The sequence below is a fragment of the Plecotus auritus genome (assembly GCF_963455305.1).
Source record: "Plecotus auritus genome assembly, chromosome: 1".
NCBI lineage: Eukaryota > Metazoa > Chordata > Mammalia > Chiroptera > Vespertilionidae > Plecotus > Plecotus auritus.
The window spans coordinates 118705669-118719289 of NC_137770.1; the positions used below are offsets into that span (position 1 = coordinate 118705669).

A 13621-nucleotide genomic window follows, 5' to 3' on the forward strand; every position below is an offset into this window, starting at 1 on the left:
CTGTGTCCAGAAGGACATCCTAAAGACGTCTGGTCTAATTAGCATATTACCCTTTTATTAGTATAGATAGTATTACATATGTCTCGTTTTTCCCCCGTTGGCCTCTCCCCAGCCACCCCAACCTCCAGGAGATTCTATCACCCCGCCCCCCAATGTCTGTGTCCATTGATTATGCTTATATGCATGCATACAAGTCCTTTGGTTGAACTCTTACCCCCCTCCACCCTCCCCTACCTTCCCTCTGAAGTTTGATGGTCTGTTCCATGCTTCTCTGTCTTTATCTATTTTTGTTCATCAGTTTGTGTTGTTCATTATATTCTACAAATGAGTGAGATCATGTGATATTTATCTTTCTCTGATTGGCTTATTTCAGTGGTCGGCAAACCGCGGCTCGCAAGCCACATGTGGCTCTTAGACCCCTTGAGTGTGGCTCTTCCACAAAATACCACGTGTGGACGTACAGTGCGACTGAAACTTTGTGGCCCATGCGCAGATGTCAGTTTTCGGCTCTCAAAAGAAATTTCAATTGTTGTACTGTTGATATTTGGCTCTGTTGACTAATGAGTTTGCTGACCATTGGCTTATTTCATGTAGCAGAAAGCTCTCCATATCCACCCATGTTGATGCAAATGGTAAGTGTTCTTTCTTTTTTACAGCAGCGTAGTATTCCACTGTGTAGATGTATCACACTTTTCTAATTCATTCGCTGATGGGCACTTACACTATTTCCAAATCTTAACTTCTGTAAATTGTACTGCTATGAAAATGAGGGAGGGACATATATTATATCATAATCATATATTATGATTGGTATTTCTGATTTCTTGGGATATATTCCTAGAAGTGGGATTACTGGGTCAAATGGGAGTTCCATATTTAATTTTGAGGAAACTCCATATAGTTTTCACAGTGGCTGCGCCATTCTGCATTCCCACCAGCAGTGCACAAGGATTTTTTCTCCATATCCTCACTAGCATTTGTCATTTGTCGATCTGTTGCTGATAACCATTGTGACAAGTATGACATGGTATCTCACTGTCGTTATGATTTGCACCGCTCGGATGACTAGTGACTTTGAGCATGTGTTCATATGTCTCTTGGAAAGTATGTAAACTTTCGAAAAGTATCTATTTAGGTCCTTTGCCCATGTTTTCATTGGATTATCTTCCTTTTGTTAAGTTGTATGAATTCCCTATAAACTTTGGATATTAAACCCTTATCTGAGATAGCATTGGCAAATATGTTCTCCAATGCAGTGGGCTTTCTTATTGTTTTGTTGATGATTTCTTTAGTTGTGCAGGAGCTTTTTATTTTGATGTAGTCACATTTGTTCATTTTCTCCTTAGTTTCCATTGCCCTATGAGCTGTATTGGTAAAGATATTGCTACAACATATGTCTGATATTTTGCTCCCTATGGATTGTTATAATACATTTGTGGTTTCCCATCTTACATGTCAGTCCTTTATCAATTTTGAATTTATTTTTGTGTATGGTGTAAGTTGGTGGTCTGGTTTCATTTTTTTACATGTATCTGTCCAATTTTTCCAACACCACTTATTGAAGAGACAGTCTTGAGTCCATTGCATGTTCTTGCCTCCTTTGTCAAATATTAATTGAGCATAGTGGCTTGGGTCAATCTCTGGGTTCTCTATTCTGTTCCATTGGTCTATATGTCTGTTCTTGTGTCACTACCAGGCAGTTTTCAGAACAAGGCTTTGTAATATAGCTTGATATCTGGTATTGTGACCCCTCCAAATTTGTTCTTCTTTCTCAGGATTGATGCGGCTATTCGGGGTCTTTTTTTTTTTATTCCAGATGAATTTTTGGAGAGTTTGTTCTAGGTCTGTGAAATATACCATTGGTATTTTAATGGGTATTGAATTAAATCTATAGATTGCTTTGGTTAGTATGGACATTTTAATGATGTTGATTCTACCAATATATGAACATGGTATATTTTTCCATTTCTTTATGTCTTCCCCTATCTCTTTTTTCAATGCCCTATACTTTTCCAAGTACAGGTCTTTCACCTCCTTATTTAAGTTTATTTCTAGGTATCTTAATGTTTGTGGTGCAATGGTAAATGGTATTTTTTGTTGTTGTTGATGCTGTTTCTCTTGCTGAGAATTCATTATTGGTGTATAAAAATGCCATTGATTTATGGATGTTAATTTTTTATCCTGCTACATTACCGAATTCATTTATTAAATCTAATAATTTTTTATGGAGTCTTTAGAGTTTTCTACGTAAAGAGTTGTGATAGTGGGCATCCCTGTCTTGTTCCTGTTCTTAGGGGAATGGTCTTAATTTTTGCCCATTGAGTATGATATTAGCTGTAGGTCTGTCAAAAAAGGCTCTTATTATGTTGAGGTATGATAACTCTAGTCTCACTTTGCTGAGTTAAATAGAAAGAGCTGGTTCTTGCTGGTTTCATAGAAAGAGCCTGGAAGTGTTCCTTCCTCTTCATTTTTTTGGAATAGTCTGAGGAGGATAGGTTTTAGTTCCTCTTTGAATGGTTGCTAAAACTCCCCTGCAAAGCCGTGTGGTCCAGGGCTTTTGTTTGCTGGAAGTTTTTTGTTTTTATTACTGCTTCAATTTTACTGGCTCCATAGTTACTGGCTTATTCAGGTTTTTTTATTCTTCCTGATTCAGTTTTGGGAGGTTGTATTTTTCTAGGAATATGTGCATTTCTTCTAGGTTGATGAGTTTGTTAGAACAGAGTTGCTCATAGTATTGTTTTACAATCCTTTGTATTTTTGTGGATTCTGTTTTTATTTTGCCTCTTTCATTTCTGATTTTGAGTCCTCTCTCTTTGCTTCTTGGTTAGCCTGGCTATAGGTTCATCAATCTTGTTTATCCTTACAAAGAACCAGCTCTTGGTTTTATTGATCTTTTTTATTTTTTCGGTCTCTATGTCATTTATTTCCGTGCTAATATTTATTATTTCTTTCTTTCTGCTCACTCATTTTCTTGTTGCTCTAATTCTTTAAGTTATAGAGCTAGATAATTTATAACCAGTTTTTCTTGTTTTTTGAGGTAGACCTGTAAATGCTATGAACTTCCCTCTCAGGACTGCTTTGACTGTGTCCCATAGATTTAGATTGTTGTGTTTTCACTGTCATTTGTTTCCAGGATGTTTTTTATTTCTTCTTTGTTCTCTTGGTAACCCAATCACTGTTTAATTACATGCTATTTAGCCTGCAATTGTTTGAATTTTTTAATTGTTTTTATTGTAGTTTATTTCTAGTACTAGAGGCCTGGTGTGCGGATTTGTGCACAGTGAAAGGAAATTAATTAGAAGAAGTATTTTAGACACCGGGGAGGGACTGCGGCAGGTTTGCCAGCCGGGGAGGGACTGTCGGAGGGCTCCAGGGCCTGTCAGGCCCATCTTGCCCAGTCCCAATTAGCCAGACCCCAACAGCAAATTAACCTACTGGTTGGAGCATCTGCTCCCTAGTGTTCAGTGCACATCATAGTGACTGGTTGAATGGTCAAACAGCTAGACACCTAGCATACTAGCCTTTTATATATATGGATTATGCCATTGTGATCTGAGAATATGCTTGATATAATTTCAATCTTCTTGAATTTGGAGAGATTTTGCCTGTGTCCCAATATGTAGCCTATCTTTGAAAATATACCATGTGAACTTGAGAAGAATGTAGCCTTGGGGTGAAATGTTCTGAAGATGTTGATTAAGTCCATCTGATCTAGTGAATCATTTAGGATAGCTGTTTCTTTGCTGATTTTATGTCTAGAGGATTTATCCAGTGATGTCAATGGGGTATTAAAGTCCCCTAGTATGATTGTATTGTTGTCGATCTTTCCCTTGATATATCCCAGATTTTTTTTTTTTTATGTATTTGGGTGCTCCTGCATTGGGTGCATATGTTTACAAGTTATATCTTCTTGTTGAATTGTTCTCTCCAGTATTATGATGTGGCCTTCCTTATCTCTTGTTATGGCATTCGCTTTGAGGTCTATTTTGTCAGATATATATATTGCTAACCCACTTTTTTTCCATTTCCATTTGCCTAAAAAATATTGTTCCATCCCTTCACTTGCTATCTGTGTGAGTCCCTTGTTCTGAGGTGGGTCTGTTTTAGGCAGCATACATATGTGTCATGTTTTCTTATCCATTCAGCCACTTGATGTCTTTTGACTCGAGCATTTAGACCATTTACGTTTAAGGTTATTATTGATATGTACTTATTTGTCACCATTTTTATTCTTTACACCTGTGTTCCTTCCTCTCTTTCTATTTCTCCTTTTTACAAGAGCCCCTTTAGCATTTCTTGCATTGCTGGCTTGGTAGTGATAAAATCCCTTAGCCTTTTTTTGTCAGCGATTTCCACTTCAATTTTGAATAATAGCCTTGCTGTATAGAGTATTCTTGGATTCCGCCCCTTGCTTTGCATCATCACTTTGTATACTTCATTCCATTCCCTTCTTGCCCTTCTGTTTCTGATGGGAAGTCATGATAATCTAATGGGAGATCCTTTGTAGGTAACTCTGTCTCTCTCTTGCAGCTTTTAAGGTTCTCTCATCGTTAACGTTTGCCATTGTAATTATGCTGTGTCTTGGTTTGAGTCTTTCTGGGTTCATCTTGTTAGGGACTCGGTGCTTGTGACTTGTTTCGTCCCCAAATCTGGGAAGTTTTCTGTCATTATTTCTTGAAATACGTTTTCTAATCCTTGCTCCTCTTCTTGTCCTTCTGGAACCCGTTATATGTACATTACTTCATTTCATATTGTCCCAAAGCTCCCTTAAGCTCTCCTCCTGCTTTCTAATTTTTTTCTCCAATTGCTGTTAAGGTTGGGTGTGTTTCTCTGCCCTATCTTCTAACTAACTAATTCGGTCCTCCGCCTCTTCTAGTCTACTCTTGAAACCTTCCATCGTGTTTTTTATTGTAGCTATATCATTCTTGACTTCCTCTTGATTCTTACATAAGTTGTTGATTTTTCTCATCCATCCGGTTTATGAACTGTATGACCACTACGCTGAAGTCTTTTTCTGACATATCACATGCCACTGTTTCGTTTACTTTCTTTTCCAGCAATTCCTCCTTTTCTTTTCTTTCCTTTGGGGGTTGTTTCTTTGTTTCCCCATTTTTCTATCGCCAAAGGTTCCAGGCATTGAGCTGCTTGGGGCCTGTGGCTCAAGTGTAGGGCTTGGCAGAAGGGTCACATATCCCGAAAGTCATGGGAGAGTCCAGGCACTGGGACGCATTGGGCCTGTACCAAGGCAGTGGGTCAGCGGGAGTGTCACACGCCCTTAGACTTAGAGTCACGGGAGAACCCAGGCACTTGGATGTGTAGGGGAGAGAAGCGCACTCCGGAACTCACAGGAGCTTAGAGCCAGGGAGGCTGGAGTCCCAGTGCCCGTGGGTCTGCAGCTGCAGTTGCATGTCTTCGGCCAGAGTGACTGTAGGGTCCCAGGTGGTGCCTGAGCTAGTCTGGATGGTGGTGAGGCTGGGCTTCTAGTCACAGCAGTTCCCCCCTTTCAAGATGGCGTGGTTTCTGTGCCAGCGCCATCTGCCCAGGAGTGCTCACAGCGGTAGGAGGGGTCCCCATTTAAGAGAGCCCGGTCCACCAGCCCCGAAAATGCAGCCTGATCTAACTGTTCCACACACACACACACACACACACACACACACACACACGTCCACACACTCCCCTTTCACTACCTCGCACTCTCACCCTCACTGCCATCCTGCCGGCCACCATCTTCCTTCCTCCTGTTCAGTTTTTTAAAATGCTATCAAAACTATTGGCAAAGGCATCCTTTCTAATGAGAACATCCTTGTCAGGTCTCACCACCTTGGCTGTGGCACATCCTCTCCTCCACCACTCCTCCCTCAGCCCTCCTCCAGTTCCTGCTGCCTTCTTCTGGCCCATGCTTGCAGGAGCTGCAGGGACCCGTGGACACCACAAACACCAGGCAATAAATTGATCAGCTTTCTCACTAATACTTTTTTCCTGGTATCCTTCAATATCTACCTCAGCCACATTTAGAAACCAACACCCAACCGGCATCATGAACTATGGCTGATTTGAATTTTGTGGGGTTTGAAGAATAATTAATTTGGAGGCCCCTTTTAAGAAAAATAGGACGGAATCTCAATTTTGCAGATTTTACACAAACATATAAGTACTGAACACATTGCTAGAGCTCTCAGAGGCCCTAAAAGGGTTCCCTGAAAGTGAGGGGATGCAACTTAAAGGTAAACTGTCCCTCCCATGAACACACACTAAAGGAAAAAAACAAGGGTGTAAACCCAGTTTGTTAAATAAAATTACTGGTATATCAATTGCAGTCAGTAAAAGTTAAAATTAGTGCCTAAGAGTTACAGTGTTCATAGTTACTTTGGAACAAAATGGCTAAAATTAAGGACAGCACTGTCCAGGTAGCACAGTTGGTTAGAACGTTGTCCCAGTACATGAAGGTTGTGGGTTCCATCCCAGGTCAGGGCACATACAAAGTACCAACCAATGAATGTATAAATAAGTAGAACAATAAATTGATGTTTCTTGCTCTTCCTTCCTCTCCCTCTCTCAAAAAACTCAAAAAAAAAAAAAACTTTTTTTTAAAAGAAAATAAAGGACAGAGCTAAACTGTAATGACAGCATGAGAACAAAGCATAGAGCGGAAAAAATTTAAGCAGACCATGGGAGGGGTGAGAAATATATGCATCCACTCCTAAAGCACCCTGCCACAGGTGTCCCCCAGGAACAGTTTTCTCCATTGTGTTCTCATTTAAATAACCCAGCTTCAGAAAGCCCTCACTTGTCTTCCCTGACATAAACACTCAAATAGAGAAAAAACAATTCTCTAATGACTCTGCTTTGGGAAATTTGTCTTTCAATTATGCATCATAAGTCCAAGGCCCCTCACACCACTAGAGAAAAGTTGCCAAATCTCTCATTCCTTCCTCTAATACAAATTGTTTTGATATACACAAAGGTCTTAGCAGCTTTATCTGTTTGCACAAGGACACAAGTTCTCATTTCCTAATAACTTCCTGAATATTTTATTATCGTTTCCTCCCAGGAAATTTATTCACTCTATGTAGCTCCAACACTAACAGTCCATTTTTAAAAAGAAACTCATCTAGTTTCCCTTTAAAAGATTACCTCCACTACTAGGTTACTGTTTAACAACATATCTGAGTAAAAGAGATATGAGTTGAAAATACATATGAATTTTATAACAAATATACAGAAAAGAAAGTAAAGGGAGATAATTATTTAAAATCAGAATATATCTTTACATACCAATTGAGAAAATACAAATAAAACACTATATTCACCAACATTGATTGAGCAGTACACTTAAGATCTACATCTACATTTCAACTAGATCTACAGTTCAATTATAACTCAGGAAAAATTTAAATTTAAAAAAAGTCCAAGATTGGGTAAGTCTACCCATTAATAAGAAAAATTATTGGTACTTTTTCCTAACTCGTTTTAGGGGGAAAGACTTATAGAAATTATCTTATATGTTTTAACTCCAGAATATTTTTAATACATCATTTGTGTTTCTAGGATCACAATTTTGGGCCTAAAAATTTTATGGCATAAAAGTACACAATACATGCCAAATGTTTTATAGTAAAACAAACTTCTGCTCTTTAGAGCAAAGGACTTGGGGCAGTAACTAGTAATAAGACTCCAAAGCAAAATCTATTTGGGCATTCTCTTGGCCATATACAATTCTGAACAATTTAAAAAGAGTTTCTTTCCTTTCTCTTTGGAACAGAAAAATTAGATTTGACTATACAAAGGGGCTGGGGATACGTGCATATCAGAAAGGGAAAGAGCCAGCATTCCAGGAGGGAAAACCCACACTGTTTAATATATTGAAGTAGAATCAGCTGGTTAATAACCTGGCCTAGATTTCAATTTCTACCTGTCATTTACTAGGTATAGAACCACAGATTAAATGACTTATTACATGTAACACATTTTAAAAGTCTCTGGTACATAGAGCTTTCCACAAAAGAAAACCAAGGCACAGATAGGTTAACCAACTTGCCTAAGGTCCCCCAAATCTTGGAAAAACCCCCAGAAGGGCTATTGGGTAGTCATGAGGAAGAGATTTGCAGGATACAGGAAAATACCAACTGTATCTTAACACAGTAGAAACATAGGACATCTACTATATCTGGATAACCAACAGCTGCCTAAGCCACACTAGGCCTACACCACGTTGTCCCTAAAACCTTTTAAGGACTTTTTACTGTGGATTGTGTAGGGAGCGGTTATAGGGTTAAGCCTAGGACTGACCTGCTGGCAAAGCCAAAAACAAGTCCCAGCTTAGAGGTCACAGCCCTCTTAGCATAATTAAGCTTGACCTTATGATGCTCCCTAGATCCTTCCTGGGTAGCTAATGGGCTGTGGGAGGTGCAGCAAGTGCTGCCAAAACAAGTGAAACTCCTAAGAACACTGTAACTATGGTGACCACTACCTTGTTTACCTCTGACTATAAAATAAAGCATCAGCTTGCAGTCTGGATCTGTTCTGTGGCCTCAGCCAGGCACAGAAGATCCACCTAGAGTCCAGTCGTGGGCAAACTACGGCCCGTGGGCCGGATCCGGCCCGTTCGGCTGTTCTATCCGGCCCGCGGAGCCAAAAGAGCGGAGGGTTCTCTTGCTCTCCCCTCCGCTCCTTTACTTTGAATTTATATTAGTTCACACAAACACTCCATCCATGCTTTTGTTCCGGCCCTCCGGTCCAGTTTAAGAACCCATTGTGGCCCTCGAGTCAAAAAGTTTGCCCACCCCTGACCTAGACCCAGCTTATTCTCTTTGTCTGTCTTTTCTTCATCCTTCGCCGGATTGGCTGTGCTGCCGTAGCACAGATTGAACTTCTTATTTAGCAGGAAAGTAGGAAGCACTGCCATTACCTAAATTAAACAGAACCCTCCACTGTTGAGTGAGAAGAGGGGGTGAGACCAGCCCAATCACCTACTCTGCTGCCCTTCGATCATCTTTGAAGACATAGAGATGAAAAACTATAACAAATTTCAACTGGAACACTATTTTTAATACAACAACATAAATGAGTGAAATCATTCTAAAAGATCAGTATCATTCTCCCTCTCCTGCAGAGATTCCCTAAATTATTTGAGTAAAGAACACTTTTTTAATGATAAAACTGTTAACTCCTAGATTAGAGAAACAATGGCTCACAAAACCCCAATTTTTACAAACAGCCTAGATTTAACCCATTCCTCCAATTTATACCATCCCTCATTGTCAGATCAAGCACCATACTTTTCCATCCCTAATTTGGGCCACTTCACATTAATACTCTAAACCTCAGAGTCAATTACTTTCTGTTACCCATATCACCAATGCTTTCCTACTCATGATGTTTTCTCACTCTATTTCCTCTCCCCTGCCCATCTCCACAGGTCCACATCCCCTTTTCAGTCAACAATCCTACACAACAGCCCATGCTGCCAATGCAGGGACCAGGTACTCCACCTTCATCACCCAGCCCAAATTCTAACATTCCCATAAAGTTCCCCATAAGTTACCATGTCTGCAAGTAATTGCTCCATTTTTAGAGCTCCCATAGCACCCTGCACCCCTTATACAACAGACATCACTTTCTACACAGCATTATGGTTATTTTTATACATGATATGCCCTTTATTAAACTGATAACTCTTATCTATCTTCCAATACCTGGCACAATGCTTTGCACATGATAGCTACTCAATGAATGCTTACTGAATGAATAAATGAGTCTGAGAGCCTGTTTCCCATTGGAGAATCATAACTAGTTTTCACTAAACACAGTTAAATAGACTGGACTTCTCCCTCAGAGAACACAAACTATTTGAAGTTGCCAATAACTACATCTTAAATCAGAGAAAGTCACTGAGCTATACAGCAAAAGTTCATTCACACAAGCTTCCTTGTACTTACTTGTTTATGTGTTCTTCTCTGTGAAACTGGCCTTTATACTGCCAAAATTGAGGAGGGTGGAGAACATAGCTAGTTTGTGTTTAAAAAATGCAGCCAATTAAAATGTAGTTATGACAGCCTGAACTGTGGCTCAAAATTGGTGTTATTATATCACCTATCCTAGAGAAGTTTCCTCTTAATAATCATAGAGGAAGTTTCTGAACATTTTCTGATAACTCAGGTCTTTTCTAAATACTACCTCACTTCATCTTCAGGGGAAGAGGGAACTAGGAGGACCTAAAAAAATATAGTCCCCTTACCAAAACATGATCCTTCTAAAGTCCTCAAGAGATAAGCAGCAATTACTTGGGAAGAGAAGAAAGGGAGAGTTAAGGCCAAAGTAGTGGCAATATAAAAATTAAAGAAGTCAGGTTTGCTTCTAAAGAAAAAAGAAATCACATCAAAAGAAAGGGACTGCTGCAGGATTTGAGGTGGCAGTGGGATAAGTGCTGCAGTCAGGCATTAAAAACACACAGGCAGAATAAAAGTATTTACCCGTTGCTCTGCATTTACAATGTATTTTAACTATGCCTGAGCTGTTATCTTTATCTGTTTGGACATGGATTGAGTCCTCAAATGAGCAGAATTTGCTATGTAAATCAGGTACTTAACAAAAGAGAAAACCTTAGTAGGCTGTAGGGATAGATTTGTTGAAATGGTGAAATAAACACTGACAGAGGAAGAGGCTTCCTTCACTTACTAATTCTATTATTTTCTACAAAATTTAAGTCAGTTAAGAGTTGCTGTTTATGCATTTTCCTGTTAAGATTATAGTTTACAGACTCTTACTATCTCCATCATGCTCATGGACACCTAGGAGATGATGAGGAAACAAAGCATAGGAAACAATGCTGTCCCACAGAATTTAAAATCTTTTAAATCTTCTAGTATGCAGGGGTCCTCAAACTTTTTAAACAGGGGGCCAGTTCACTGTCCCTCAGACCGTTGGAGGGCCGGACTATAGTTTAAAAAAAACTATGAACAAATTCCTATGTGCACTGCGGGCCCGGGACGCGTCGGCTGCTAAGCAGGACAGGCAGCAGCACCCGGCGGGCCGGATAAATGTCCTCGGCGGGCCGCATGTGGCCCGCAGGCCATAGTCTGAGGACATATCAGTATATTTAAAAGTATTGATAACCCTACCTCTCTAGTCAACTCACTCCCCAACTCTCCTGCAAACAATTCATGCACAGCAGAAGGCCTTGCTTCCTTACTAAGAATATTCCCTCCAATTAAAAAGCAGCCTGACCTCCCCTCCTCTCTGATCTAATGCAAAGCTTTTTACTTGTGCTCAGAACCAACCTCATATTCTCCCAACCTTCCCAGGAACCTTACCCTACTGATTATTTCCTTTTCCTTGTATGTTCAAACTACCCATCTCAGTCTTCCATCGCCTTTAAAATATGCTCAAGTCTTGCCCATTAAGCACACACACATACCCCATGAGTTCAACTTCTATATTCATCCCATTTACTGCTAAATTTCTGGAGCTTTTCATTGGGCATTTCCTCCCTTCCCATTTGTCCCTCAACCTGCTTCCAAATTCCACTTAAAAGCTCTTAAGCAAGGTCACCAATGACTCATGGGTGGCTAAATGCAAAAGACATTCTTCACTTCTCACAAATACTTAATCTGCCAGCAAAATCTGATACTCCTATCCTCCATGATACAACGCTCTCCTCCTACTTCTCCACTCACTTCTCTGTCCTTTAACAATAGCCCCTCCTTCTCAACTCAACCACACTCTAAGCACAAGTCTCACAAATCTAGAGACCCTATCTTCCACTACCCTCCAGACTATAACCAACCACCCCCTGGAGTAACTCAAAGGAATATCAAATACATAACGTACAAAATCAAACTCATGATCCTCATGTCCACTCAAAACTTTTTTCTTTTCCAAAATGAGGTACCATCATCCATCCTGGTATACAAATCCTAAAGAACCTTGGGAATCATCTTGGACAGGTCTCTCACCTTAATATCTAACCATCACCAAATTCTATTTTACCACCTAACTAGAAACCTGATGCATGAAGATTCATGCAAGAATGGGCCTTCCTTTCCCTGGCTGCTGGCACCACCTTTCCGCTCTGGCCCCAGAGCCGCCTCTTTCCGCTCTGGCCCCGCCTTCCCACGCAGCCCAGAGGCCCTGAGCAGCTGGGGCGGTGCAGAATGCCTGCATCATCGCAGTGATGACGCAAGTGTCCCGCCCCACCCCCGGCCGCTTGGCGCCTCTGTATGCAAATTAACCCACCATCTTTGTTGGGTTAATTTGCATACTCACTCCTGATTGGCTGGTGGGCGTTGTGAAGGTACGGTCAATTTGCATCTTTCTCTTTTATTAGTGTAGCTATCTACCTACTCCATAAACTCTGTCTACCTCCATCACCCTAACCCAAGTTGTCACTGTAGACTGCCTGGACTACTATAATAGCCTAACTGTAAGACAACACCATCGCTGCCGCCACCTGCATACACACTCTTTTTTTTCTTGCATGTATTATAATGGTAAGATAATTGCCTTTTACTGAGGTTTCCAACTCGTTAAAGTTAGGAAAAGCACAAATCACTTGTTTATATATATTCCTTCCCTATCTTATTCCCACCAGAGTGTGAACTTTGCCAGGACAGGATTTAAATTTTAATCACCCTCATGGGCCCAACAGAGGGCTTCTCATGTACTCAATAACAGTTTACTGAAGGAATTAGTCTGAAATTCACTGTTTTGAATAAAAAATTTTTTTAAGTTTATAAAAGACTTTGGGTTAACTTACTATTTATATTCCTGTTTCCAAAAGTTGAAGCAGTTTAAAGCAAAACTAAAACTTTTAAAAATGTATTATAATTTTGAGTCTTACATTAATGGAATACAGTCCAAATCCTAATCATATTTTATAGGTGAAAAACCATTAAAAGCCATTAGATATAATGTGATTTTTTCCCATAGAAAAACAAAATAAAAGACTTTCAGAGAAATGGTGATTCTTTTCAATATTCCAAATGTTCGTAGCTATATAAAGTCATTCCTTACACACATGTGAATAAATAGCAACTACCCAACCATATACCTTGGAGAGGAAGTTCATTCTAAAACACTATTTCTTTTAAATTCAGAAGCAACATTCTGGTGGTTTTTTAGTCAGCATGTAGAAAGTATTTCTCAAGTCTTGTGATTGAGAAACCTCTCAGATGTTTCTTAAAATGAAGATTCCCAGGGCCCTGAACCACCAATTTTTATTTCAGCTGATATATAATGATGCCTTGAAAGTAATGACTACACTTTACCAATTACTTAAGCATGTTGCCTTTGGCTAAAGCAACCAGCCCCTGTGAGGATCTCCAACTAATCTTAAAACACCTTGCTCATGTTTCCATGTCCAAAGGTTGCTTATCAGTCATGAGATAATTCATGTCTGCACTTACATTAATTTAACTAATGCCCACCCAATACTCCACCCCAATAACCACTGAAACAACCAACGGAATAAAAAAATACTAGTAAACACCTGGGGGGAAATGTGTAGCCCACTGAAAATCACAGAGGAGTGCTAGCAGTCTGTGGGCTTAGGGAGCCTCCAAAAAAAAAAAAGGCTGCAAAGCATCTAGCTGCAGCATGAATGCTTCAAGCAATGTGCTAAGTG

At 39.9% G+C, this 13621-nt stretch overlaps 1 protein-coding gene across 14 annotated transcripts in view; it reads right to left on the reverse strand.

Annotated features, from left to right (window-relative positions):
- Positions 1–13621, reverse strand: part of NEO1 (neogenin 1) — a 352200-nt gene that overhangs the window by 286566 nt on the left and 52013 nt on the right. The window lies entirely within an intron of this gene.